The sequence below is a fragment of the Myzus persicae genome, unplaced genomic scaffold (assembly GCF_001856785.1).
Source record: "Myzus persicae strain clone G006 unplaced genomic scaffold, MPER_G0061.0, whole genome shotgun sequence".
NCBI lineage: Eukaryota > Metazoa > Arthropoda > Insecta > Hemiptera > Aphididae > Myzus > Myzus persicae.
This window is the reverse complement of record NW_019100969.1, coordinates 371087-398822: the sequence shown is the minus strand read 5'-3', so window position 1 is coordinate 398822 and position 27736 is coordinate 371087. Positions and strand designations below refer to the sequence as shown.

General features: G+C 26.5%; 1 protein-coding gene across 1 annotated transcript in view; it reads left to right on the top strand.

The window, feature by feature from the left end:
* The first annotated feature begins 266 nt into the window (after positions 1–266).
* Positions 267–27736, top strand: part of LOC111027081 (octopamine receptor beta-2R-like) — a 177111-nt gene continuing 149641 nt past the window's right edge. Inside the window, exons 1-2 of the mRNA XM_022305298.1 lie at positions 267–797; positions 12002–12026. The gene's annotated coding sequence lies outside the window, so the exon portion shown is untranslated. The remainder of the gene's footprint in view (positions 798–12001; positions 12027–27736) is intronic.

Here is a 27736-nt window from a genome sequence, read left to right as displayed (position 1 = left end):
ATAATATTAATATGAACAAATAATTAATATAAAATTACAAATTAAATTGCAGTTACGGGCAGGCGACGAGCGTGTCACATAATGGTAATAATAATAACTACAACAATATGATAAAAACAATAATATTATACTAGTCGTAAAATCGCGCGCGCGTTGGCCTACGGTAATATTTTATTGCGGTGCTCGCGATCACTGTACGACGGCCGCGCCAAAGTTGCCCAAGCACCGGAGCGGCGGCCGCCGCCGCGCACGGTAGCGCAGTAGTTCCGGATTACCCTCCAAGCGCGCCGCCGACCCGCGTAGTCCTGCGACCGCGTCAACCGTTCTCGCCGACGGACGACGACGACGAGATATATTTCGCGCGATTTCGACTTCCGTTCGCCGTTCGAATAAAAAATTCCTCCCCCGATTGTGAATTCTGTTTTTGTTACTATTATTATTATTTGTTAATATTTTTGATTTAATATTTTCTTCGAGTTCGGTCGGGGCAGTGTCGTCGGTTTAAGCGCCGTCGTGAATATAATACACCGTGTGCGATTTCGCGCGGTGTCCGAGTGCTATTCGGTTTTTTTTTTTTTTTTGGCGTTACGCGATTGCCGAAGTCGGTTGTGTCTGTGCGTGTTTTTTATTTCGATATCATAGCCGCGTCGAGTTTGGTTGTTTTTTCCAAAAGAGTTTTCCGTAAACGGTTTTATAATATTATAGCCAACGGTTCTTCCATAGGACCAAACTGCCGAAGCCGCCACCGCCGCCGCCGGTAGCAACACGTCTGGCAGAAACCCGGTCGAAGTTAATAGGTAGGTACTTACTACTTACCTGGTTATTAGGTTATACCCAATTGCATAATATTGTAGGCAGGTGGTAATACTAGGTATTCGAATAAAATCTAAAATTTACAGGTACCAAATTACTTGTTTTTTCACCGTGTATATTATTATAAAATATTATATAATATATTAATAGACATGACTAGGAGTATTATATACTTATCTATGCAACTAGGTATTTTAAGAAATATATAAATAGTTATTAAAATGCATCATGCGCTTGGGCCGAATTAAATAATTGCTTGTAGAATACAACTCCGAGTGGTTTATAATAAGATATTAATATATTATTATGAAAAAAAAGTATCTAAATTCTACCTAACTATTATTTTAAATTTTAATAAAATCTAGTAAACAAGGTTAATAGGTATTCTTCAAATTCGACCGATAACGTACGAAGACTTACATATATCGCGCTCCATGAGCCAAATAGGTAGTACGTTATAATCATTTTCGAAGAATTTCCGTATAACATGTTGCGGGGATCACGTTAGGCGGAACTCGCGTGATGATCACACACGATTTCCATGCACGACGAGCACAATGGGGAAGGACAATCATAATAATAATTGAAAAATAAGTAATTCGCCAAGTCCCAATAAAAATATTATTGTAGTAATCACTTTAAAAAAAAAACGTTAAAACACTTACTCGCTAGACGAGTGTCGACCGATAAAAAATTAAATAAAAAAATGAGAAACACTGGTGGAGTTCACTCGATGGTAATTGACGTTAGGTGATGGGTTACTTCCGTGCTGGATTCCCATGTGCGCGCTCGTGTGTGTGTGTGTTTTTATTTTTATTTTTCGTCCATTGTCCGTGACAACGTATTCGGTTGGTGTAGCTCTACAGATCGCAATGATCGCATGTGTATATAATATAATAGTTGTCGGTGTGTAGGTATCTCGTTTAATGGAACATAATATTAAGTTAACTATATACGCCGCGCGTCTAAAGTTATATCTACGTGCCACGCGATTCGCTGGTTTTTGTAGTTTAGACGTCGTTATAAATACCTACTGTAGTTGCAGACACCACTCGTAGAGTGATCATTATTTTTACCATATTTTATTTAAAGTTCGGATCTTTAAAATGCTTTTAATTTATTTGATACAGATGATACTCGCAATATGTGTCTGTTATTTTTAATTCTGATTGGTATTGGGATATTGGCTAAAGGGCGGTTAGTATTTTATTCGTTTTTCTCATTCCAGAAAACCACTCTTCTTTCGGGCATCAAAAGTGGACAGCCATTTGTACAGAGCTCTGTATAGTATGTTTATTGATCGGGAAGTAGACACTTATGCAATTATGCAGTCGATCAACCATTGTAAATTCTCAATAATTTTTGTGCAAACCACAAACACATTTTTCGATATTGTGTCATACAGCTATAAAATGAAGATTGAATACACTCTTTTTTTTCTCGGAGTTAAGGTTGACAATAATTCAGTATTTAAAAGATGAATTCGTTTAAATTATACGTGTATAACATTATTCTTTACATGATAATATGTTTATTTCTAAATAATTAGTATTTATGAAATATTAATATCACCAAGTAATTTATTGACGAGATCTTTTAATATTCTTAAAAAGTAGGTATATAATCTAATTATTATAGTAATATATCAATTATGCTTATAAATTATAGAAACTACTTAGGTACGTGATATGACAGTATATTATATTGTAGCATAATTTATAATGTCTTACTACAAAACCATAAAACTACAAAAGTAACAATAAGCGTAATGAAATTGCATTAGGTTGGTAAGTACCTACCTATACAAAAATATGTATTGCATTAATTGACAATATATAAGTGATACAAATTATATAATTAAATACCTAATAAGCTTTTGATTAATTATTTAAATGTTCTTATGTTACGATTATGCTATTAATTTTAAACTATAATAGCATTTAATTAATTAATAGTACCTACCTATTTGTAATCGGGACATAAATAATAAATGAAGAGTTATAATTAATTATAATTACTCAATTAATAAGCAGTGTTTAGTAATAAAGTAACGAATAACGCATAGTGTAATATGCATAATTAATATGAAAAAAAAATAATCTTTAACCTTATAAGTTTTAGTCAGAGTTTCGATGCAACAAAATCACAACAATATTTTAAAATATTTTTCAGTTTGATTGTCTATAATATTGTTGATTTCAAAAACCAAATTATAATTTACACTCAAATGAAGGTTGAATTTAGTGTAGTTTATTGTTTAACTATAATCTTCCAACTACAGAATTTTATGATACAGTTTTGACCGTTGTCATTTATACTTAGATACCTATATCAAATAGTTCACTGTTTTATTTACTATGTTCAAGTCCGTATATTATTCTAAATATAGATAATTCAACGAGTTCGTGTCTAATCTAATACTCTCTGATTTTGAGTTTCCAACATTTTAAGGTTTGTCAGTTCTTTTCTAGTACACTATTAAAAATAAAAGTCGTAACATTTTAAAATTAGTAGATAATTTAACTGTTTTAAATGAAATATGTCAACATCGTTAACTAAAAATAATTGAGTGTCAAGAAATTATTAACAATTCAACTATTAATACGTACCTAAAACAAATTTTATGTCTTCACGTGGCATACATTTGTCATAAAAATTACAGTAAAAAAGCCTATACAATTTGTATTTTTTCTTGTGATGTAAGTTTTTTTAAGTGCAAGTAATTATTATGTATTATAATGTTACAAACAGTTTAAAATAAGCAGTTATATTTTCACATAGAGAATCAACCATGCCGCCGATGATCCATGTATATGGTTTTTTTTTTAACTTTTTCTATAATATTATATTGTTTTCTAAATTATAAACATATATTTTTTTCATTTTAAGGATAAGTTATTTTTGTATAAATTGAATAAAATAAAACATATATAACCATAAAATAAATAATACTTTGAAGTTATAACACGTGAACAAATGTATACTTATTTTAAAATGTGTATGTTTTTGTATACTATTCTAACGATTGTTGTTATTATTATGTGTGTAATTGGGCCTGGTCCGTTTAAAACTTAAATAAATTAAATTAAGCTTTTGATACCAATGAATGTGTACACATGTTTATGTTCTAAATAATACTTTGAAAAAAAAAAATTTACCATAAATATTCTAGTTATAGGTATCCCCGGCTATATCAGCCAATGTCAAAGTTAACCTGAATACTGATGACAAGAAGTTCTTAACATACTACATAAATCAATGATACTTTTGAACCAGGTTTTATAGTTGTTATCAAAACTCTGAATTATACAGAAACATGTTTTTTTTTTAGAAGTTTTCTAAAGAAGTTATTTTAAATTATACTTTATTATGTACTTATTTACATTAGTGATTAATTTATAATATACATATAGCTAGGTTACCTATACGTCATAGAGTATTATATTCATGTTTATCATTTATTATTATTTCTGATTTGAACTTTTAACAATTATAATATTTATCCTCGTATTTATCTAATTAAATTAACAAAGTATGTTATTCTTTAGTTTTAAAAAAATATTTTATAAAACGAATTTCCATTGATATAGATATTCAATGTTCATTAAATGCCTATTGTTTATATTTTTAACCTTAATACTATAATTATTGTGAAATTCAATAATATGTATATTGTGTATTGTGTATAGAGTTGCATTGCATATAAATTATAATAAATGTACCTACTTATATTAGATTATTATTATCATCAGTTAAAATTTGTTTTTTTTCATGGTACAAGAATATTTCATTGTTTCATTTTTATTGACAGTCAGTCATTTGTGTATTTGTTGTAATCTATTTTTAAATACTTATTATGCCTAATATATTTTCATCATACTTTGTCTTTATCTGTAACTACATATTCCGAATAAATATTTTATATCATGTAGAATGTTAGAAAACCTAACCTAACTTTAGAAATGTATAAAATTATCTTTTTACTCAGTAATTTTGTAAATTCTAAATCATCATTTTAGGTAATTTTTTTTCAAAATTCAAAATCATACCATAGCTAGTATTCATACTTTTTTAGAAGTGCTTTAATACCGAAGGTTAGGTATCTTCCTAATCATTATCACTATTATCAGTATACGATTATTATTAGAAAAATTTTGTACGATTGTAGAACTTAAATTTGTAAGTCGTGATTTTTTATCTTGGTCAATTGTAATTTTATTTATCAAGCAAATGATAACTTTTTACGCACGAAATCACTAATCAAGTTGACCTTGTTATTTATACATATTATTTTTAGCTTCTGTTAAATGTATATATTTGGCGCAGTATGAGTGGTCAAAGCAATTAATTCGTGTGACAAAAAGTTTAATCATTTTACCGGGTTTTTTGAGAGTTAATTTTTTTTTTTAAATGTTTATTATTTATACGGATATCTCTTTTAGTTTTTTTTCAAGCGCTTTTATGCAGGGTATATATTATGATAAAATATTTGAAAATTAATTTATTTGTAAATCGTTATCCTTTCCTCGTATATTAAGAAAAAATATTATAGGTTATGACTATATATTTTATAAATGTTTTTCTACAGCCATAATATTTTTAAGTCCATAATTTGTAAAAATTTTCTATTATAATCATTTATTTTGGAAAACTATAGGTATAACCTTATTTTTTATAATTAATCCTAATAATTCAAAACGGGTTCGCTTTTAATTTCTCCATTTTTAATGATTAAAATATTAGGATAAATTCATAACTAACTATATATATTATATTATATAAGATATTCAGGGAGTTAAATTAAATCTTGTTTTATATTATTATAAATGCATAATTGTATTATGTAATATATAAAAAAAGCGGACAGTATACAGAAACTTGATAATGAGCACTAGTCCCGCTTCTAAAAACAATATGCTTATTATATGTATGTCTAAATTTTTTAAAAATAATATCTAGCACAATAGAATCTTAGAGTGTCAATAATTTTTAACCAACTTTTCATTAGAATAATATTATAATAAATATTTACTTTTAGGGAATAGTGAAATTATTTAAAATGTATAATATTGTTCTAAAAGTCTAAACATATAATTCTATATTCCCTAATAATTTGTTAAATTTCAATCATTAAAGCACTATTATATACTCCTTTTTACGATTAAATACATTTATTCACTCACTGTTAAATAGTTATGTACATGCATTTGTGTGAATACAAATGAGTCACTTACTATTTTATATTTAATTGACATTACCTAACCTAACCTATAGCTTAATATTGTTATTATTAGACAATGACCACTAGCCTCGGTTTTTATGGACGAGTGTCATAACGACAATCGGATATCTTCTATTGATAATGTGCTAATTATGACTAAGAAATAGGCAATATATCGGTGGTATACTATTTTAGGATTCAATAATAGCTAGTTTACTTGCAGTTAAAAAACATACGAGTAGGTATTCAATTATTACAGGCTAGCACACTTATATTATTGTATTATTTTGTATTCGGTAGAATTTATACATTATTGTAATAAACATAGAAAAGTCTTCTTATGTAAACGATACAAAAGGTAGGTAAAGTACTAAAGAATAATTTGTACTTTACTTTAGTAACATAATAATTTTATTGGTATATTTGCCTAAATATTGAATTAAATGTAGGCTAAAAATCTATATTGTTAACCTTAAAAAAAAATACAAATCACTTTTAGTAGTAAAAATATATTAAATTTTAAAATGGTCTTGGATATCAACAAATACAAAATAATATAATGTTCCCACTGTAACCGCAGAGAATCATTTTTCGTATACAATAACTTTTCGTTGAATTAAAATTAAACACATTTATTACAGACCACTGTTACCTATTTAATTTAAAAGTATTTTCAAAATCTATTATACAGTTATGTGAGTTCCCTGTTTAGTTTTATGTTGTTGGTGTTTTGCCTACATCATGCGCCTTTGTTAGTTCACAAGTTCACAACTCTATCAAATTATTCTTACAATATAAAATATAAAACTATAAAAAAATAATGTTAAGTATTTAAGTTTATTGATATCAATTAAAATTCCCTCTTAATGCATAAACAAAACAATGTTTATTGTTTGGCATTTAAAATACTGAGGTTTGCATTAGTTATATGCACGTTTCAATATATAATACTGGTTAACCAGCGCTCTGATAAAAGGCTTTCAAATTTATTTACGAAGTGATTATAAAAAACAGACCTACAAAATAGTAGCGCTTGATCTCCCATTTGTAAATATTTAGAACTAATTTTTTATCAATTAACACACGAGTATCGGAGTATGTATGAATATTCTATATTCGTAGGTTTACTGTTCATTGTGATATTACCTTTTGAGGCACTGCAAATTATTTTTTGATAGTCGTTTCATATCACCTTATCAGAAGCCAAAGGATAAGCAGTATATTATAATACGTCATGGTATTATTTGACAAGTCTATGCAGTTTCTGTTCAACATAGTTTGTTATGTTTAATTTACATTATATTGATTAGTGAATGAGACGAGTGAGAATGATATTATTTTGATATTAAACCTCTAAAATTACTAACTGATTGATACTTTATAGAGTTATTTATAGTTTATTAGTTACGAGTTATTTATTTTGTTATGTCATATTTGACAATAATTTTAGGCTTTTTGGCTTTTTGGCTTTTTACATTTTAATATAAATTATACTTCAGCAAGAAGGTAAAAATTATATAAAATTATATTAAGAATAGATAAAAAAGTATTATCTAATTTTATGTGCATAATTTCTACTTGTTATTTATCTAAGACGATTTGTAGTTCAAATCCAGTATTTTGACCAAAAATAATCCAGTTTCTGATTTATTTTAACACGAACAAAAGATTAGGATCTCTGAAGAGAAAAATTGGAAACAATATTAGGTACTTTATAATGTATACCAATGATATCAACTGTGTCCAATCAAATATAACAACATTTAAAAATATATAGTATAAAAAAATCAATTAAACATTACCGGCTCTTAGTTATCATTACACCTTCAGCATATAACTCATAATCACTTTTTGCTTTAATTATTGCTGGTATATATTTTTTGTTCATCTTTCAGTCATATCTTAATATTTGTAGGTATGGTATACATATAAATATAATCTTATGATGTTGAGAAAAATTGGATTAGGTTTGCTGACATAATGGTTCTTTAATATGAATAAAAAATATACCAATTTATTGATATAAAGGTTTAAATAAACTACAAAAAGTAATTTATATCATGTTCTGTGTGGATGCTTTATTTTATGCTATGATTGGGTTCACTAAAGCATTAAAATCACTATGGTTTTGATCTTTTGATCTTACCATTTTAAGGAAGAAAAAATAATAAATATCTCTGAATACCAATTTGATTCCAATATTATGGGTTTTATACAATTATTTTTTTACATTAATACATTATCACATTTATTAATATATTATAAAGGAATATTATATTATATATAATATACAAAAAAGATGAACACTTATTATATATGTAGAAGAAAAACAAAGTTGTTTTCAATTTAAATTGATGTGTATATGACGTGTATGTAAAGGAAATATAGTCAGACTACTTTATCGAATAGATATCGAATCATGCTTGTCAATTAAAATTATTTTTATACAATTATTTTAAAGATGAATTCTTTTGTGTTACATAGTGTTGAAGTAAATTGTTTGGATAATTATGATTTATTTGTCATCTTAAAGTGTGTATCATTTCAAGTCTATATAGATACCTTTTTTCCATATACTATCGCAAATGAGGCGGGAACTATAATAATTAATAGAAATAACCAATATTAATAGGGAGCTATTAACAGGGCCGTACTTACATTTTTTCACGCCTTGAATCAACCACAATTTTATGCCTCCCCAACCAAAAAATATATCTACTTTTTTGATTTTTCTTAACACATTTTTAGTTATAATTCTTTATGGTTAAGTCATGATTGTGGTTATGTTAAAATAATATTAATTATATTTTATGCTAGGCGCTAGCACTTTTCCGTTATCGTTGTACTTTAAAGTTCACAAGGGGCGAGTCATAATACAAATTTTTTCAAAAAAAAAAAAAATTTATTGATACAATACTGCACCGAGTTACCGCTGGGGGCCCGGCCGCCCCCTAAATAGATCAATATTTTACCGCCCGGGGCAAATGTCCCTATTGCTCCCCCCTAAATACGGCCCTGGCTATTAATGTTATGTTGCAACTTCAAACCATTATTTAAAACCAATTAAGAGAAATTAGACAAAGTAGACAATAATATATGTAATTAATTAAATTATTTATTAACCCATGTTGCCGAGGGTATTTAACCCTTTAAAATAAAAAACATGTGGTTATAAAACGCATGATATCTTAAATTAATATTGTAATTTATAATTTTTATTCATATAATAACAGTACCTATTAAGTTAAAATTTTAATTTTAAAAATAAAATGTATAATTTATTATACATATGTTTTTATTGTTTACAATACAATTATGTAGATATTGAATATTTTCAATGAGATTTAAAGGATATGTTATATTTAAACATTTTTATTGTTAGAAAAGATATATTTTGTTATGTATTACCTATCTCAATGAGTTTACGGTTGCTTTATTGTGCGTTTTTCCGAGTAATGATCACTGATTATTTTTCTTTACCATAATCAAAAAGTTTGAAAACCATGGGATAACAGACCCCCTAAGGGTTTCAAAGGTCAAAATTTGCTAAAAGTACAGAATGCAACTGAATTAAAAAAACTCTTCAATGTAATAACTTTGAAAATGGGAACGGTTTTAGATTGGACATGTGTAATAAGGTTTTCCACGTATGGCAAGTTAGGATGGAGTGATATTGATGTTAAATATTTCCTAGGTTTCTAATTTCTGAATGGGACATTTTTTTTACTAACTTTTATGTGGAGATTGATGTACTTACTCCATCCGGTTTCATAATTAAGTGAAAATATTTTATCTGTACGACAGGTGTACAGATGTAGCTAGGTTCTACATTTTTACGTACAAGTTGTCTCTTTTTGTTATTGTGAATGTATCATATTGCATACTCAATAAATAAAAAAATAACTGATAATTTATAGTATTTTTTTTATTTTGACCTATTCAAAATTTGTGTTTTAATAATTATATATGTTTCAAACATTATTACCCCCTTTCTCTACTAAAAAAAAAAACTGTAGTATACTTACAACATACACTAAGTATTTTTTTTTACGGTCTTAACTGAAAGTTTTATTAACACATTCGCCTCCACTGCCGATCACGGATCGGCGTTGGTTTCTGGTCACCGCCGATCCGTGATCGTCACAATGCATATTAAAAATACTCTCCTATAATAATTCGGCCATAGAGGTACTGCTTTATTATTTCTGAATCTAACATAGGTATTCAAAGAAAATTCTTTTCAGTTGGTTTTTTATTTACCGCTTTTTTCTTATACTATTATTGTCCCGCGTATGTTATCCGTAGATACGCAGCGTGTGGCATCAGATTAGAAATATGCGTGTAGCAGTGAACGTTTTAATATCTTAACTAAAATTTTTGAAAATTTGAATAAAGTTGTTTAGGTTAGGTTTGGTTCTAATATTGTAAAATATACATTGGATATGAGCTCCATTTTGTTCTCAATAATATTTACATTAATTTCAAATTTATTAATGTAAAAATGTACATAATATAATATGCATTGTAATTGTTGTAATCGTGGTACATTGGAGTTTATTTTGCTTAGGTCTTATTAATTGATTTTCATATTTTTCAATAAACACTTTTGAGAGTTGATTTGAATAACTGATCAATAATGTCACATATAACAACCTTAAAATATCAAACCTATTTATTTTTTTAAAGATAGATTTTAATGTTATCAAAAAGTAGTGCAGTTTTGAAGTGTAAGAAAAATATTGATCGGTAATTACAGAGTTATTTAAGATAAAATTCAGCATCGTGGTTTTAACCGATCAAACTCCGGCCAGAGAGGTTAAGACTATGCCATGATTTATTATTGCATTAACAAAACATACTATACTATACACCTACTTTTTTTTACTATCTGTTATGCAATGAACGGGGCATTGCAGTTGTTTCGGTTTTTTGATTTGATCATATTATAAAAGTCGATACTAAAGTACAATACATGACGTTCAATTTCAATATAGAAAAGTTGATGCATAAAATAATTCGAAATTTTTATTACCCAAAAACTCATAATTGAAAATACGACTTACAACTATACATTTACATTATCCTTTTACTCCGCTTTGAATTATAAATGTACAATGAAATGACCAAAGCGACGAAAGTTTAAGACTCACCGTCCAACTACAATAACTATAATAAGTAGTTTTAATTACTTCATTAGCTTAGGTAAATATAATGTCAAGTATAATTTAAATGTTTTCTTTGTGTCACACTTAAGATTAATTAAATATTGTGTGTTTAATTTTACTCAAAAATGTTTATTTATGTCATATACATAAAATCAATATTAATACAATATACATAATTTTGTAATATAGGTACGTAATATATGTATTATTGAACTATTTTGCCATATAAAGATGAGAATTGGGATTACTGGTTAAATCAATTATACTCAGTACCTAGATAATATTATAATAATGTATTTCTTGCGTGTCCTAATCCGTGAATAAAAATGAGATAATATCTAAAATTTGAATAAATATATTTTGTTATGCAACAATTATATAATATTTTGAGATTTGATCATAAAACAATGATTTGAAAAAAATAAACAAATTTTTATTCTTAATGGTGTGATGCAAATACAAATGTTAAATATTGAAGTTTACGTTTCTTCTAATATTAGTTAAATTTTAAATTTCTAAGTGTAATAAAGTATTATTAAAACAAATATTCGAATACCTTCAGAGATTCGTAGTATGTATGTATATTATATCGACGAGGTTGAATTTGGAAAGTTTCAATAATATTGTTATATAATTCTAATTAACCTGTGATATCAAGTTTGTGAAATAAAGTTAATTAATCATGATCGCTACAAATAATATAGTTTAATCTTTTTTTTATATTATATATTCAAGCTTTAAATCATAGTTAATTATATTTGTATTATTTTATTAATTTATTGTTAATTTATTTATATTTCAGATATACAGTCAATTGAGAAATACAGGTAATACTTTGTTGTATACTATGCATGTAGTTTTATTAGATATTATAGTTGACTAGCAATATGCTTATATAGGAACTGAAACATATATATGATATAAGTACTTACAAATTATAGGTGTTGTATAAAAATCAAAATAACGAAAACAATAATTGTGAATATAAATTATAAGTTAGGGTTGATATTGTGTTGAAAGTTTGATATCAATATGTTGGCAATAAAGAAACGTAAATAGTTGATGTAAGAATAGTTCATATTGTAACTATGAATATAATTAACGAATTAATTTAACACGTTTCCTTTGTACAAGATTTCACAAAACATGCAATTCTCAACCTTCTATTATAGAAACACTTTGAGGTGCAGACACAAAGGTATAACATTTCTTTGAGAACTGTAATACTTAAAACGAAAAGATAATACATTTTTCTTGGGTATTATGAACATAATTAAGTATTTAAGTGTATTATTATTATTTCTTCTAAGCTTTCCCAGAATACTAATTTTCTTAATTTATACCAGATTATATAACTGTAGCTACTTTAATATAAAAATATTTATGTATTTATTTTATGATCTATTAACTGTATGCATATTTGTAAAACCAATACAATTTACATTTTAAATTGTACCAATCGTTAATGTTTAAAAATTTGAACGTTTAAAAATAGAAATAATGAAGGTTTACGTTGAACATGGCAATATATTATGTATATTTATCATCAAACATATTAAAATATTTCAAAAATATTCAATATAATATAATTTGAGACTAGAGTAGTAAAGAAATTATAATTAAGATGATTTCATCATTTCATATTATTTTTGTATTCGTCGTACTAAATTTTAAATGTTTAAAATTAATGATCTACCTATAATCAATTGCATTTCGATTGTCATAATGGGAATTGTTTTAAATTTTATATTCCCTTGACAGCCCATTTTGTTAGAAGGATTTGGTGTGGTAGCCGGTTGGAGGGGTATTTAACATTCTTGGCATTCGTGTACGAGTACAACGGCCCGCCTGGGACACGTTACCGGGTGTGGTATACCAACGAGTCTCTTTCTATCATTGTCCACTTTCCCTGCCATCACCATGCAACGTTTTGTAACGCACAATTCATCTTTATTACCTCCTCTCTCTGTTCATCCATCGTAGGGTTAACACGGAATAAGGCAGGTAGTGCCACCCCTTTCACAAATGCTATTAAAAGGGCCACGTACTTGGGAACCGCTTTCCACCTATCCCTTTTTGATGGTAATGCACCTTCCTTCTATGCCTTTATCTATCCATATAATGATGAAGGTTACCAAAAAAACAAATGATTGTGTATTTAAATAGTCTTATTTTATTTACTACCAAAATAATTGAATCAATTAAAAAATATACATATTTATCTTAAGTAGACGTATAAAATAAAAAAAATGATTATTTTTATTTTATTTTTTTCAGTCATCAAACATTATTTATATGTTACTATTGGAATATATTTATTTTATAGTTTATTTTAATTTATAGTGATCGATAATAATAAAAGCATTATATTAATATCATACAAACATAACACAGTATACTTATTATGCATGTATATTTTATTCTACATAGTTGACATAAATCACTTTCGATCCGCCTACCGTAATTTGATTATGTTTTACAATATAATTTACCGCTACCATTAAACATAAAATTGAAAATATAAAATGAAACTTAAGTATGAACAATAGATAAATATGTGTATTTATTCTTTAATTTAAAATTAAGTGCCCGGCTTACTTCAAGTTCGAAATTAATTTGAGGAGAAGGCCCTAGGCCAGTGGTTCTCAACCATTTTGGTTCACGGCACACACTTGACAACCACAACAACTTTGGAAACTTCACCGAAGGCAATAAATATAGCAACGAGCCTATACATGTATGATATTTTAGGCGGAACATCTAGTCGATCTCACGGCCCAGTAGTGTGCCACGGCACATTGGTTGAGAACCAATGCCCTAGGCTCTAGGCGAAGTGCTTCGTATAACAGTGGTAGGTACTTAAAAAAAAAGTTTGAAATTATTAAATCATTTTTTTAAATATTATTATTAAGTATTTGATACGATAAATTATATAGAAATAAAATACCCCCGGAATGGATTTTTGTTACTTGAAAACCTCAAATTATATATGGAATTGAAAATGATGATTTCGTTACCAACTATTTTTAGCATGAACTCATTTCGTAGTTTTCCTGATTCACTTTAGTCATATGCTATAGGTATTTGAATATAAATGCGCTTATTTAAGTGAAACCTTTGTCGAGTGATTTAAACAATATAATAATATGAAAATGAATACCTACTGTTTTTTGAATGTTTTGAAATAAAAAAAAATTCGCAAATGAAGTAAGATGTAAGATGTCTGTAACCAAACATATTTAATATTGGACTTCAAGTGTTGAGGTGTAATCTACGGTAACTTATAATGTAACAAAGTTAAGAAATAATTGGGTCACTGGCAACAATAAATGTTAAAAATGGAAATAGTCAGGGTTATTTAGTGATAATAATATCATTTCAAAATACTTTCGAGTGCCGCTTTTCTTCGTAGTACGTTATATTACAAAGAAAAACTGAGCTCAAAATACTTTCTATGCAAGAGTCATTCAGTCATCGTCTGGAATACATACACATAGAGAAAATATAGGATGACTTCAGGACACTAAGGACATTTTTAACCAATCATTTAAACTTATAATAAAATAACTTCTTGCACATACATGATAGGGAAATCTTCCAATAATTTCACAAACTTGTACATTATTGTTAAAATCTTTACTTAACTTCATTAGATATGCGTATTAATCTTTATGAAGTTTCAAGATATTATGTAATATATGTAGGTACTGCATATCGTGAGTATCCATTTGAGAAATGAAAAATGAACATGTGTTTCTATTTTATAGAAAATTTGTTGAGCAGAAATAAGTCATAAATGAAATAAATATAACATAATTTTTAAAACAAGATAATACATAGAACCTAATATTTTATGGAGTCATTTGACAGACCATAATAATGGTGAGATTAAACGGACTGTCACCATTCCACAGCGAAGAGTCTTCAGTTGTAATAACCAGCTAGTGTTGAATTATGCCTTAGTGGCCGCAAACCTATTAAAGCCGTTGACTTAGAAACACATTTCACCTGAACACGACCCGAATTAATACTCAATTATCAAAATGGAAATGCATTATTCAATAAAGTATATTTACATCGATTTACGTACACCTTTCGCATAAAGTTTAATTATTTTGTTATATGGGTTTCAAGTTTAAACAGTTCTTCAAGGAGATTTGCATTGTTCGAGGTATGACTTTGAGATATTAAAACGTATCACCAGATAATAATCTAAGGACGTGACTTTCTACTTGCATAGTCATCATTATAACAAGTTTAGCAGTAACAAAGCACCACAAAATTATAGTGGACAATTTTGTGAAATTTTCGATGATAATGTTTTCGAATACCTATCATAATTACTGACAGTACCTAAGTAATTCTTAAAATCCTTATTTTATACTTTAATTATTACTTCTAAATATAATTAAAATCTCGCATGGACCGTATAATAATAATATTGATCAATCGGGTATACCAACCTATGTATAATATGCATAAAAAACCTCAGGTGTGACGATTAATTCTGAGGACAAAAAACGATCCAGCTGAACACGGCTTCACATATAAACAAAAATCTAAATTAAATGGATTCACCAATTTAGTTTTCCCCATTATAATACATTTTCTCATGTCTACTTTTACATTAATAGCCGAGAAAAATATAACAGGCCCATGATAATATGTTTATATGATAGAAACCTAACAATTCGCGAAAATACGTTTGGAAAAACCATTCAACATTAAACTTGTTCGCCATAAAGCCATTTGTGTGCATAGAACTTCATCGAAAACTTTGAAAAACTACTTTTTTTCAACGACGCTGACTCGTACTGGTCTCACTATACACTGAGTGAGCCAATTGATATAGTTTGAACGTATTATATATCATACGAAACTTCCAATTGTGATATTCGATATTTGTCCAAAAGAAAAGTGGGAGTTTAGTATTGAACAATAAGAGACAACGATGCGACGACGAATTGTCTGATGCATGTGCCTCGAGAATTGTAATTGTAGTGTGTGATTCCATTTCGCGTTGTTTGGCGGTCATACACGTTCGAGCACCGTTTTTCTTCGTAATATAACGAGACACTTAATCGGAAGTACTACTCACTCCGTTCGGACAATGGATGGCGATGAACCATACAGCTATACTCCAGAACATTTCTAGTTGGTTTTAATGTGAACTTGAGCCGAAAATTGATTGTACAAATAATACTTCAAAAATAGATATATGTGTTTAACTTTCAAAAACCAAAAATAATGGCTTGAGGGCGTTTGTGGGAACGAAAATCATATATATAATATATTATATAGGAGCATTTATTTTAAAATGTGGTTATTTTTTACCAATTGAGTTGTAAAACACTTACTTTAATCGGGAAAAAATCCTATATCATTTTTTTCACTTACAGTAGGCTTATATTATTCTCGTGTTATCGGAAAACAAAATAAACAAATGTTGATAATTATTTGAATTTATTGTTTTATGAGTAATATGTATAAGTAATTTGTATAATATAATACAGTCAATTTTTTCATAACTGAAATATGTTATACAGCTGAGGTAAACAGGGCGAACAACTGATTAGTATTGCCAAAGTATAATTTTTTACATAACAAACTAATATTTTAACTAAAGCTTAAAATGTATTCAATTCATATCGGAATCAAAATATCTATTGAAAAAAAGTTAAAAATAAAAAATAAATATTATTATATGAATGCATATAATATATTAAAATAAGAACCTTCTTGAACATTTCAAATAAGGTTGTTATTATTACTTATTTTTTCGTATATTTTTAAATTCGTGTTTCGAATAATATTATAGTTAAACTAATACATTCAAATAATTTTTTTTATATCAAGACGTTTTAAAATATTTTATCTTCTATCTCAGGAATAAAAGAATAGATTAAATATTTTATTCCATCAACAAAATGTATAGATGCTAAACATTTGTGATAACGACCTATTTATAAATGTTTGTCAGTTTTTATTTTGTTTTTAATAACAAGAAATTGGTATAACATGAAACACAAAAATTCGATTCAAAGAATAATAAATAATTAACATAAACTTTTGAGATTTTAATCACAAATAAACTTTATTTATGTATCATCAGCTAAGATAAATAAAAATATTTGGTAACTTATTGTATGCGATTTGTAAAAATGTAATATGCGTTATTAATGACCTTAAACAATTCAAATAACAAAATAAATATAAGTTATTTTTTATAACTGTTTACTAAAAATAGCAATTACCATGTTTTAGTAAAAATTAACAAAACTACTAAATACTTTTATAATACTATACAACTAGTATATCGACCTATGAATGGGTATCGGATTGTATGGTGTTAATAATTTAATATAAATAATTAAAAAGTAGAGATTTGATCTAAAAACTAATTTGTATTCTAATTTCCAATCAAATAAAGTTACTAAAAATACTAAATATAAGTATTTTTTTTAAAATTTCGAGCGAACGTAGTGAATGAATGTATTGTATTTACAATGATTTGTATTTTTTTGTGTGTCATCAAAATTTGGGGTTCTAAAAATACTCCTAATACCTATCATTTTTATAAGTTATAACAAAACAAAATTGAAAACAATTATACAATATTTTAGTTTTTTGATGTAACTCAAAAACCAATAACCATAGAAATTTGAAATTTTCAGCAACTATTTATATTTTATATTTTATTATGGTTACATTTTTAAAAGATTTTGACCTTTTAATAGACAATCCTCCATAGCAAATTCACCTTTAACAACAAGAAAATGTTTACCTTAAAGTAAAATTAATTTTTTATGAGCGTTTGAATTTAAAATATTTAAGATATTTAATATTTAGTGGTTCCTAAATTAACGAATCCCAACTAATCGATATTGATATTTTGTTGTAATTCAAAAAATAATAAAATTAGATACTTGAAAATGTCATTAATATTTTTATTTTCATTTTCCATATATGTATGATGAAATTTCCAAAATATTTTCATTCTTTTCGTAATATTATATATTTATAGTCGTGAGAAATTTTTCTAATTTTGTAAATTAATTTTCAGTGCGAAATTCATCAAAAAGTTTTTCTTTTCATAATTAACGTAAGAAATTTTAATAGAATATTCTCAATATTCTCAACAAGTTTTTCTACCTCTAACAAAAAAAAAGGTCACCTGAAAGTTACTCTATTTATAGCCATATGATATTTTCAATTTTTTTTTGATTATTAAATATTTTGATTATTTAAAGAAGTATGCTAGGATGACAGAACATCTTCGTTCAGAACTATTTTTCGTAGGCAATTATTTATCATGAATTCAATATAACATAACATTACAATGGCATGTATAACAATTATTACTATTCAGCAGATACTGGAAAAAATTAATTCTCTTTAGTTTAGATTGATTATTTTAATATAAGATACTATAAAGTTTTCATTGATTATGGCTTATTTGAATGTTCTTTAGAAATTCAAGTCTATAATTAATTGCTCCTAAAATATGGGTATTTGAAATAAGTTTTTATCAGCAAGAAATATAATGATCCCGATATAGTAATAATCAACTTAAAAAAATAAATAATAAAGATTAATGACAATATTTTGATCTCATATGGACTATTGATATTATGAGAAGAACTATTTAGGTAACTGTTCAGTAGACTCAATATACAAAAAAGTGTATATTGAGTATATTTTCCAAATTCAATTACTATTTACTTACAACAAACGTACTTAAATTTTATTTTGTTGTGTGATTTAATTTATATTAGAACCGAAATAACTGTTGAAGTAGTTTATAGTATTATGGAAGATGTATAACTTGGGTTTATTACATCAACATACAATTATTCAGTTATTCAATTGATTTAAATATACAATCGACAATTTATTATTTACACTTTGAGTAATAATCATAAATTGTTATTTATATTACTGTATGTAATTAATAATAAGCTGAAAAAATACAACCTATATTTAATAATATAATATTACGGACTTAATCGCTTATTTATTATTTATTTCAAATCAAAAATAATAATGTTGCTCTTGAAATTAGAATGTAGATACAGTAAAAAAAAAAAATAGTGCATTTCATTTTAGTGAGGAAAGTGCCTTTCGAAAGACGATTGTCAATTCTTTCGTCCCTCGTGAGAATTGGAATTTAATTCATATACTATTGTCTTATTAAAAATATGGTATGAATATTAAACAGAATTTCACATCAAACATCTATAAATATCTATTTTCTCTTTAAAACATCAGAATATTTGGCAAAATATAGATGTATGTAAGACTGTTTTTTTTAAATAGAAAAAATTAATATAGTTGATAACACATTTAAATTGTTTCGATTAAAACTAGCCATCATGCATACTGCATAGTTACACTTTAATATGAGATGCGTATTAAATATTTCGTATAATACATTTGCGATAAGTGAATGATTTGAATAATATATAACTTCAAAAATATGATTAGTTATTCTACTACACTTACTTGTATATTATATGTTGTCAAAACGATTCAAGTGCCCTACACTCAGGCACCACTATATCATATAAGTAATTAAATTTTTTTTATAATTTTTAGTTTTATTTAGTTTTGAATTTTTAAATATTATCTTACGGTTTTATAGACATGGTTGTAGTAAAAACTACATAAGGCGGTTATATTCTATTGAACGTATTATAATCTTTGATAATGTTTGCTTTGGGGCCTACAAGAAGAACAAAATAAAATTTGAAGTAAATCTATACCTATGTAATACATTGGAATACTGAGTCACGAGAAAGAGAGAAAGAGCTGTGTGTTGCAATGATGTACCATAAAAGCATGTAAAAGACGAGTAAAAATACGATACCTAAGTGGTTTACGTATACAAATTTTTACAAATAGATGTGAGTACGTATTTTATGTAAGGTTGCAGATTTCTAAATATTTATTTTGTATAATATGTTATATTTTAACTGTGGTTGTGGTTGAAAGGAAATAGCATGATAATACTTCAGCATTTAAATTCAAAATGTATTTATGATATACATTATTAATGTTTCAGTATGTAAATGAACACCAATAACTTTGATTAAATTCTATTATGACTTTCGTTACATTTCTAATCAATATGATTTTTTTTAATGTCAACTAATTGAATAACAATCTAACTATTATTCATAAATAGTTATTGTGACTCAAATGTATTTGATTAGTTATTTTTACGGCTTTGAATTTATTTAAAACTATTTCATATAATTTATTATTTCACGGACATGTGAAGGATATTGTATCGATTTTTAAACGTTCTTATTAAAACACATTTTAATTTTAAACTTATTAAACACTTAATAATTAGGCAGTTGATTGTGAATTACACGTGAAGTAAAAATTATATTCAGACGACCTCGCACGTGTTACTTCGTACGCCTAGCTTATCATTAGAATAGTTAAAACATAGAATCATTAAATATTATTTTATATATATTTTTGTACTAAATATTTGTAATAATTTTTAGTTAAATGTGAACTTTATTATGATATACATTTTTTTTATTTTTTGTGAATTAGGTATGAGTAAAGGTAGTGCAATAAACTAAAAAGTAATTAGCAAAATATATCTATATTGTTAGTGTCTAATGGGAATATCAGTGAAACCGTTGTTGGAATGATGAGTTACTGTCTGGGGACTGACACGGCAACTTCAAAAGCGATTATTGTCTAAACTTTACAGAAACAGTATTTATAGGAATTATTAAAGAAATAATAAAAATGAAATAAAAATCAAGAGTTACATTTTTTTTAGAAAATCTTAACAATAGGGTTGTCAGATGAAGTATACGTTTTTTACTTTTATTTTTTTCTTTGGCTGGGCAGAGCCATATCGATTTTGTCTACAGAACGTATTTGACATTTTGAACCTGCGCCAACAATTTTTCAAAAACCTCGAACGTAATTTTTATTTTTTCAAGAAATATAGTATAGGTACTTTTTTTAACACGGAATTTACGATTTTTATTTTCCAGTGTATGTTAACAAAAAAATTAAATAAAAAAATAACAATAATAAAAAAAGACAACAAAGGAAATATTTCTGACACATTTTTTTAGGTTATTTATCTATATGAAAATATATTACCTTTTTTTGTGCCACATTGCTTACATTTATTGTTATGTTTACTTGACATTAATCTATAAAACAAAAAAACCAATATTGATTAGCATTTTAATACCATCATTCAATAATTATAATATGTATTATAAGAATCAAAAAATAAGGCATTTATCTAAAATATAATGCCATATACATGACTTAAGCTTTTTAATTTATTTTATTTTATAATTGATTTATAGGAAAATTAGTTCAACGGTAGTATTTGCACTTTAAAATAAGACTATATTTCCAGTGCTTTGATTATTTTAAATCAATAAAAAAATCATCAATTTTGGTTTATGATTTCTACTATTTTAATTTAGGAAAATTATTTTTTTATTGTCAAGGATTAATTATAACTATAATATTTTAGCGTGCAAATAAAATGCATAATATTATAATCACAGTTACAGAAAGTTATAAGATAAAATTGAATATATAGCCACAAAAGGGATAAGATAAGAAAAATATCAGGTTTTAGTGGAAACTAATAAGTAATAAGTAATAACATCCAAAGGTGTTATACAGATAAAATAGGAGGAAAGAAGTGTATTATATAGTGTTAATAGCTTTAATGATATGTCAGCCTAAAGTTTTGAACTACCTAAAGATATCTGCTTTAATCTCTTAGTAAACTTCAAATCCCTCGTATCTACATTGTCTATAAAACGAACACCTTTAAAACAACAACTCCGGGTAAATATAAGTCGACTAAATTCGTTTAAGACAAATATTTTACCTCGGTGAACGTTTATATCAATGCTAACTCATATTATCATATTAGTATAAAAAACATAAAATATATTTTGAAAATCAAATCAACTAATGTATAAATATATACTATATATCTAAATTTCAGACTATTATCAGTTAGGTAACTAGCAAACATGTGCTTACAAAACTAGAATAGTTTCGTCTGGCTAGTAGCTGATATAATATAGTTATATATGTAACGCTGAGCCAAAACGACTACGAATCCAAATAACTTTACTCGATATTGTTATCATAAAGTAACTAGGTATGGACTTTGTCCAATACTTTATTAGTTCACCATTTACTATATTTCAGATTCTCAGTTATTGTTGGTGAATTCAGGATTTTTCATTATTATCTTATTTTGCTTTGAACACTTATGATGGCAGTATACAAAGAGACAGTTAGTAACACTCAATATATTACAAATACGATCTTTAAAAATATGTAAAAATCATCGGAATTTTTTTTTTAAAACCGAGTTTATGTCAAACAGTTTTGATGTTCTTAGTAGTTGTCCGATGTACAGAGAAATAAACTAGAATAATATGAAAAAAAATTGCCTGACAAATGTTGTGGTTTTACAAGCAAAGGGCGTTTTACTTGAAATCACTTTTCAAAAAACGACAGTATTATAGCTTTTCAATTTAAAAAATAGTACATTTACTTAATAGTACAATTATTACTTAACGGTTGTTGTGACATGTTTTTTAATTAGACGCCTTTTGTTAAATTTAAATCAAGACGAATGTGGTTAAAATTCAAAAACCAGAATTGAGTATACGTGACATAACTAGCTTAGTGGGTGTATAGTTCTAAATAAATAAACACATTCAAATATATGATATATTATTAATTCTATGTTTATATAAATAAAATATTATATCTTTTTTGTATAGGTACAATTACACGCACATGGTATTGTTTAATGTTCCTACACCAATCGTTTGTTTAAATAATTTTACACGGTTTAAAAATATTAAATTTTTAATATCAAAATTGTGCCATTTGTTACAGGTTAACAGGCATCATTATCTGTAAAAAATATACAATTTTTATAACAGTTCCGTTGTGACAAAAAGTTAATTTAATTACTGTAATTATAATACTGATACTGTAGTAACAGTTTTTTTGTCAAGGCAGAATGTGAAAATAGTAAATTGTTTTCGGAAATTAATTACTCGCTGTTGAGCAGATTAACTGACTCAAAAGTTATAATATTTAGCCTGAAAATCAACAATTAGTAGATGTGTAGATGAGTAGCACATAATTTATTCCGGTTGATTAGAAATATTAAAGCAATTATTATAAATCATAGAATTTATAAGAAAAACAATTCTGTGTTGAACTGAAAATTCTTTTGACATTTGATAGTTGCTGATTATTTTTATTACAGTTAAAAAAATGCTTAGAAAATACGAAATCGTGCTTTAAATGTGAACATCTATTAAATGTAATTTCTAATCGAAAGATTTAAAATAGTTGGTGAATTATTCCACCTAAAAGTAATGTCTACCAAAAATAAAAACTTCACAGTAAAACTAAGTGTATACTATATATTATATATACTTTATGTATATACCTTTATTCATTTAAAATCGAAGAACAATAATAGTTAATAACACTTCGAAATATTTGTTTGTATGTATTTAATAGAATGCTAATATAGGCAGCTTAAATTATAGTTTAGGTCAATTATAGCTGTGTTTTTGTCTTTCATATTTTTGAGTACTTATACCCATCTGTACAACTTACATGTCTCTAACTATATGTTGATATTTATATTCCTAATTAATTTGTATATTGAAGGACTAACTGATTTTTTATTGATTTACCATGGATTATATGTGCTGAAATAATATTTCTTCCACTGAAAAATGCACTATACATTCTAATAACAAGACATATTATTAACTTTACCTCTAACTCGGATATACGGTATTTATTTCCGTGAATAGATTTTTTTTTTTTTTTTATGGTATAGTTTATTTATTTTTATTTATTTTTATATATTATGTTAGTGTATAATGTGACATAACGTATGGAATATTGTATAAAATATTACTAAAAAAATTTAAAAGTAAAATTATTGAAAACCATATTCATAAAAAATTGAATAATATAATATTGTGACGGTAAAATTAAAATCATACAGTTAAATTAACAAATATAATTGTATGAATGTACGTTATTATGTTATTACGCATAACCTTTATGGTATTCAGTAGTTTTATAAAATAAAAATAAATAAACTTATTTTAGATATTATTTTGTTTTTAAATTGAAGTTTGTGATAGGTAGCTGAAAATATTTGGATATCAAAATAATCTTAATTACATTAATGGTTTTTTTTTTTTAATGAGATTAAAAACAATTTTTTCAATAATCGGTTTTTAGATAGGTGTATTATTTCAATACTATATAAAACTTCAAACCGTGCAGTAAAAAATGTATTTCAATAATTTTTAAGTACGCACTACTTTTGGTAGGTTAGGTTAGTATTTAGTAACCTACTACATATTCATGAACAAATTATTTAATTTTAATCGTGACAATTTATACGTACTGTGGGTTACGTTACTGGATCAATATTGATTTATTGTAAGTACCTATATGGCTATATTTACAACTTTACTACAGAAAGACATTAAAAAAAAAATATAATAGTAATGCACTTAACAATTAACTGACTAAAATTACTAACTTTAATCATTTTAAGTACACATTTAATGAATATTTTATTATTTTACAGAATATTATCATATTTTAACATATTATGTCTTAACTAATACAATTTATATATTTGTATGCAACTCGTCACGAAAGTCGGAAATGATTTGTTCAATCTTAGATCAAACATACTACATTTAATCGTTTAGCACCCAATAAAATAATTATAATATAGAAGTCATGAAAAGTCTAAAATTTATTTAACCAGATTGTCATAACATTTTTTCAATATATGGCTCACGCGCTATTACGAATCAAATTATTCTTAACTCTATATTTTTAATTTATATCTAAAAATGTTTTTAGTAGTTAAAAAATGATAAGTTCTGTAATTTGAAAGACTGTTGCAACTTGTCTGAAATCTGAATGTCTCTCATTTTAGGTCCCAGCATTTGGTCTTTTATAGTTTTTGAGCAATATTATAATGGTACACATTCATATCAACATATCACACTGGGTTATCTACTCATCTATAAGAAAAAAATGGAAATTGGCACTCTTAAAAACTATCCTTATTTGTAGCGTGTTTGGTCAAGTGTTTCACAGTCAATTTATCGTGACTGTAGCATTTGCAATTCTTTTTGTGTACTTAAAATGTATCGAAAAACTTTATTATAATGAATCACATGCTAAAGCTATGGTTCAGCTGCAGTATACATAAATGGACATTACATAAGTAGTGTTTTAAATAAAAATTGGAAAATGAATGTATTTCGAAGTCATTGGATACAATTAAATATTAATTATGAATGCAAGGATTGTACATTATCGGTTTCCTGACTAAAAATTTAATAATTTTACTGAACTTGAATGATTATTAAAAATCTGTAATAATACCTATAATATAGTTGTTCGAGTAATATTTATAGTTCAATTCCACCGTTTACATTTGACTATTTTTGTAACAATTATTTTAGAAAGTATTTAGTATTTTTTTTTGGTAATATCGTTTATATTATATTTCAGTATTTTATATGCTTTCAATATTTTCAAAATAGGTATTGTTTAAGTAGTTATTAAATTTTATATCTCTGGATTTTTTTTTTTTAATTTAAAAATTCACCTCAATTACCAGAGTTTTTGCCATTTTTTGAAGAAACACATCACTTTTTATAACTTCTAAAATACATATTTTTACTCAAATTGTATACAAATTATCTTAAAATCATACATTAAGGATTAAGTAATTGAAAATGCATGTGATATAATCTATCTTTTCTTATTATATTTTCTGAAATAGGTTCGTTTCTTTGAGGAGTTCCAGAAGAGTCGATGTTCTTTCTGTGTCGGTACTTCACATAGATTGTAGGAGAGCATTAGTTTGTCTCTGGAGTTTTCTGTCAGGAGGCAATCTGTTATAGGTGTTTAACAGTAGTTAAGTGGTGTTACACGAGGTGCCATTTACGTTGTTCCTTTTTGTTCATTAGATGTTCGTGAATGAAATTTAGGGGCCAATTCTTAATCTGTTGATTATGGTTTGATGTTTGCGCGGGAGAGGGTTAGGTTAAGTACCCTAACCCATGGGAGGGCGGTTGATTTAATTTCTCTCAGATATTTGTTTTTTATTAGTCTCCACTCTTGTTGACATCTTCGTTGCTTTATATTTATTAGGTGTTTTTTGTCAAAGTGAGTTCCAAAAATCAGCTGTAGATTCTTTGGTTGCCATTTTTTGCTATACTGTCTGCTATTTCGTTTTCAGTAATATTATTGTGTTCAGATACTCAGATGAATGTAATTTCTTTTTTGGTTTTAAATAGTATATTATTACTTGAGTGCGTATGTGGTGGTTTTTTTGGGGTTTGTCTATGTTTTTGAGAGCACCGAGTGACTCAGTATGGTTGTGTATTGGTTATGTTTGGATTAAGCTAACTCTGTTTCAATAGAGCTAGATATTCAGCTGCATAAATTGAGTTATGTATTGGTATCCCATGTGCTTTTAGGAAGTTCAGCTGGTTTATTGCGATTGCAGTTCCTTCTGTATTTTCTGATGTGTCTATATATATTTCACAGTGTTTTTATGCTGTTTTTTAGATTAAAAAGTTTGATTTGTAAATATTGGAGTCAATTTCATTTTTTTGAATGAAGATAGGTCGAAATAAATGAGTTGGTTAGGGCTAATATGGGGGCTATTCAAAATTTTGGCGGTTGAGTAGATTTGTAAAAATAATATTGAGGCCCAAGGCATAAAATGCTGTACGAGTGCCAAAATTGTTTAGATCGTTATTTGGTATTGGTTGATTGAATTTCTTAGTATTGCACTGATCGGGTTTTTGGTTGCTATTACTGTTCTTGCAGAGTATTCTAATGTGTATTTTATTCTTGTTTTTCGAGTGACATGGATACTGTGATATTTATAATTCTAAGCACTAGGCTGCTTTTGAAAGCGCCAATTGACGATCTTAGGGCTGTATTGTGTATTCTTAATTGTAGCTGATATTGCTCCAGAATATAGGATAGAGTCTTATTCTAGTGTTGAGAGGATTATTGAGTTGTGTATTTGATGTAGTGTCTTGCTTTCTGTTTCCCATTCGACGTTACTGAGTGTTTTTATTATATTTAATATACTTTTAGCTTCATTTTTATTTTAGTTATGTTATTCCCAGATTAATAACTAAAATATTGCAATAACAAATAACTGTAGAAAACCTTAAATAAAAGTTTATTATAATTACATTCAATAAATCAATATGAACTATCTTTGTACCTACTAGTTTTGTCATTTTAAGTCACATCATTATAATTCTATAATTTAAATAATATTTCAATAATATTAATGGATAAATTACAATTCGTTGGATTTGGCTGTTGCAATCATAATGCACATAATATATTATACATTTACTATCTCGTCCAGTTCAGATCACATCTTTCTATAGTAGCCCAATAGTTCGATATTATATACAGT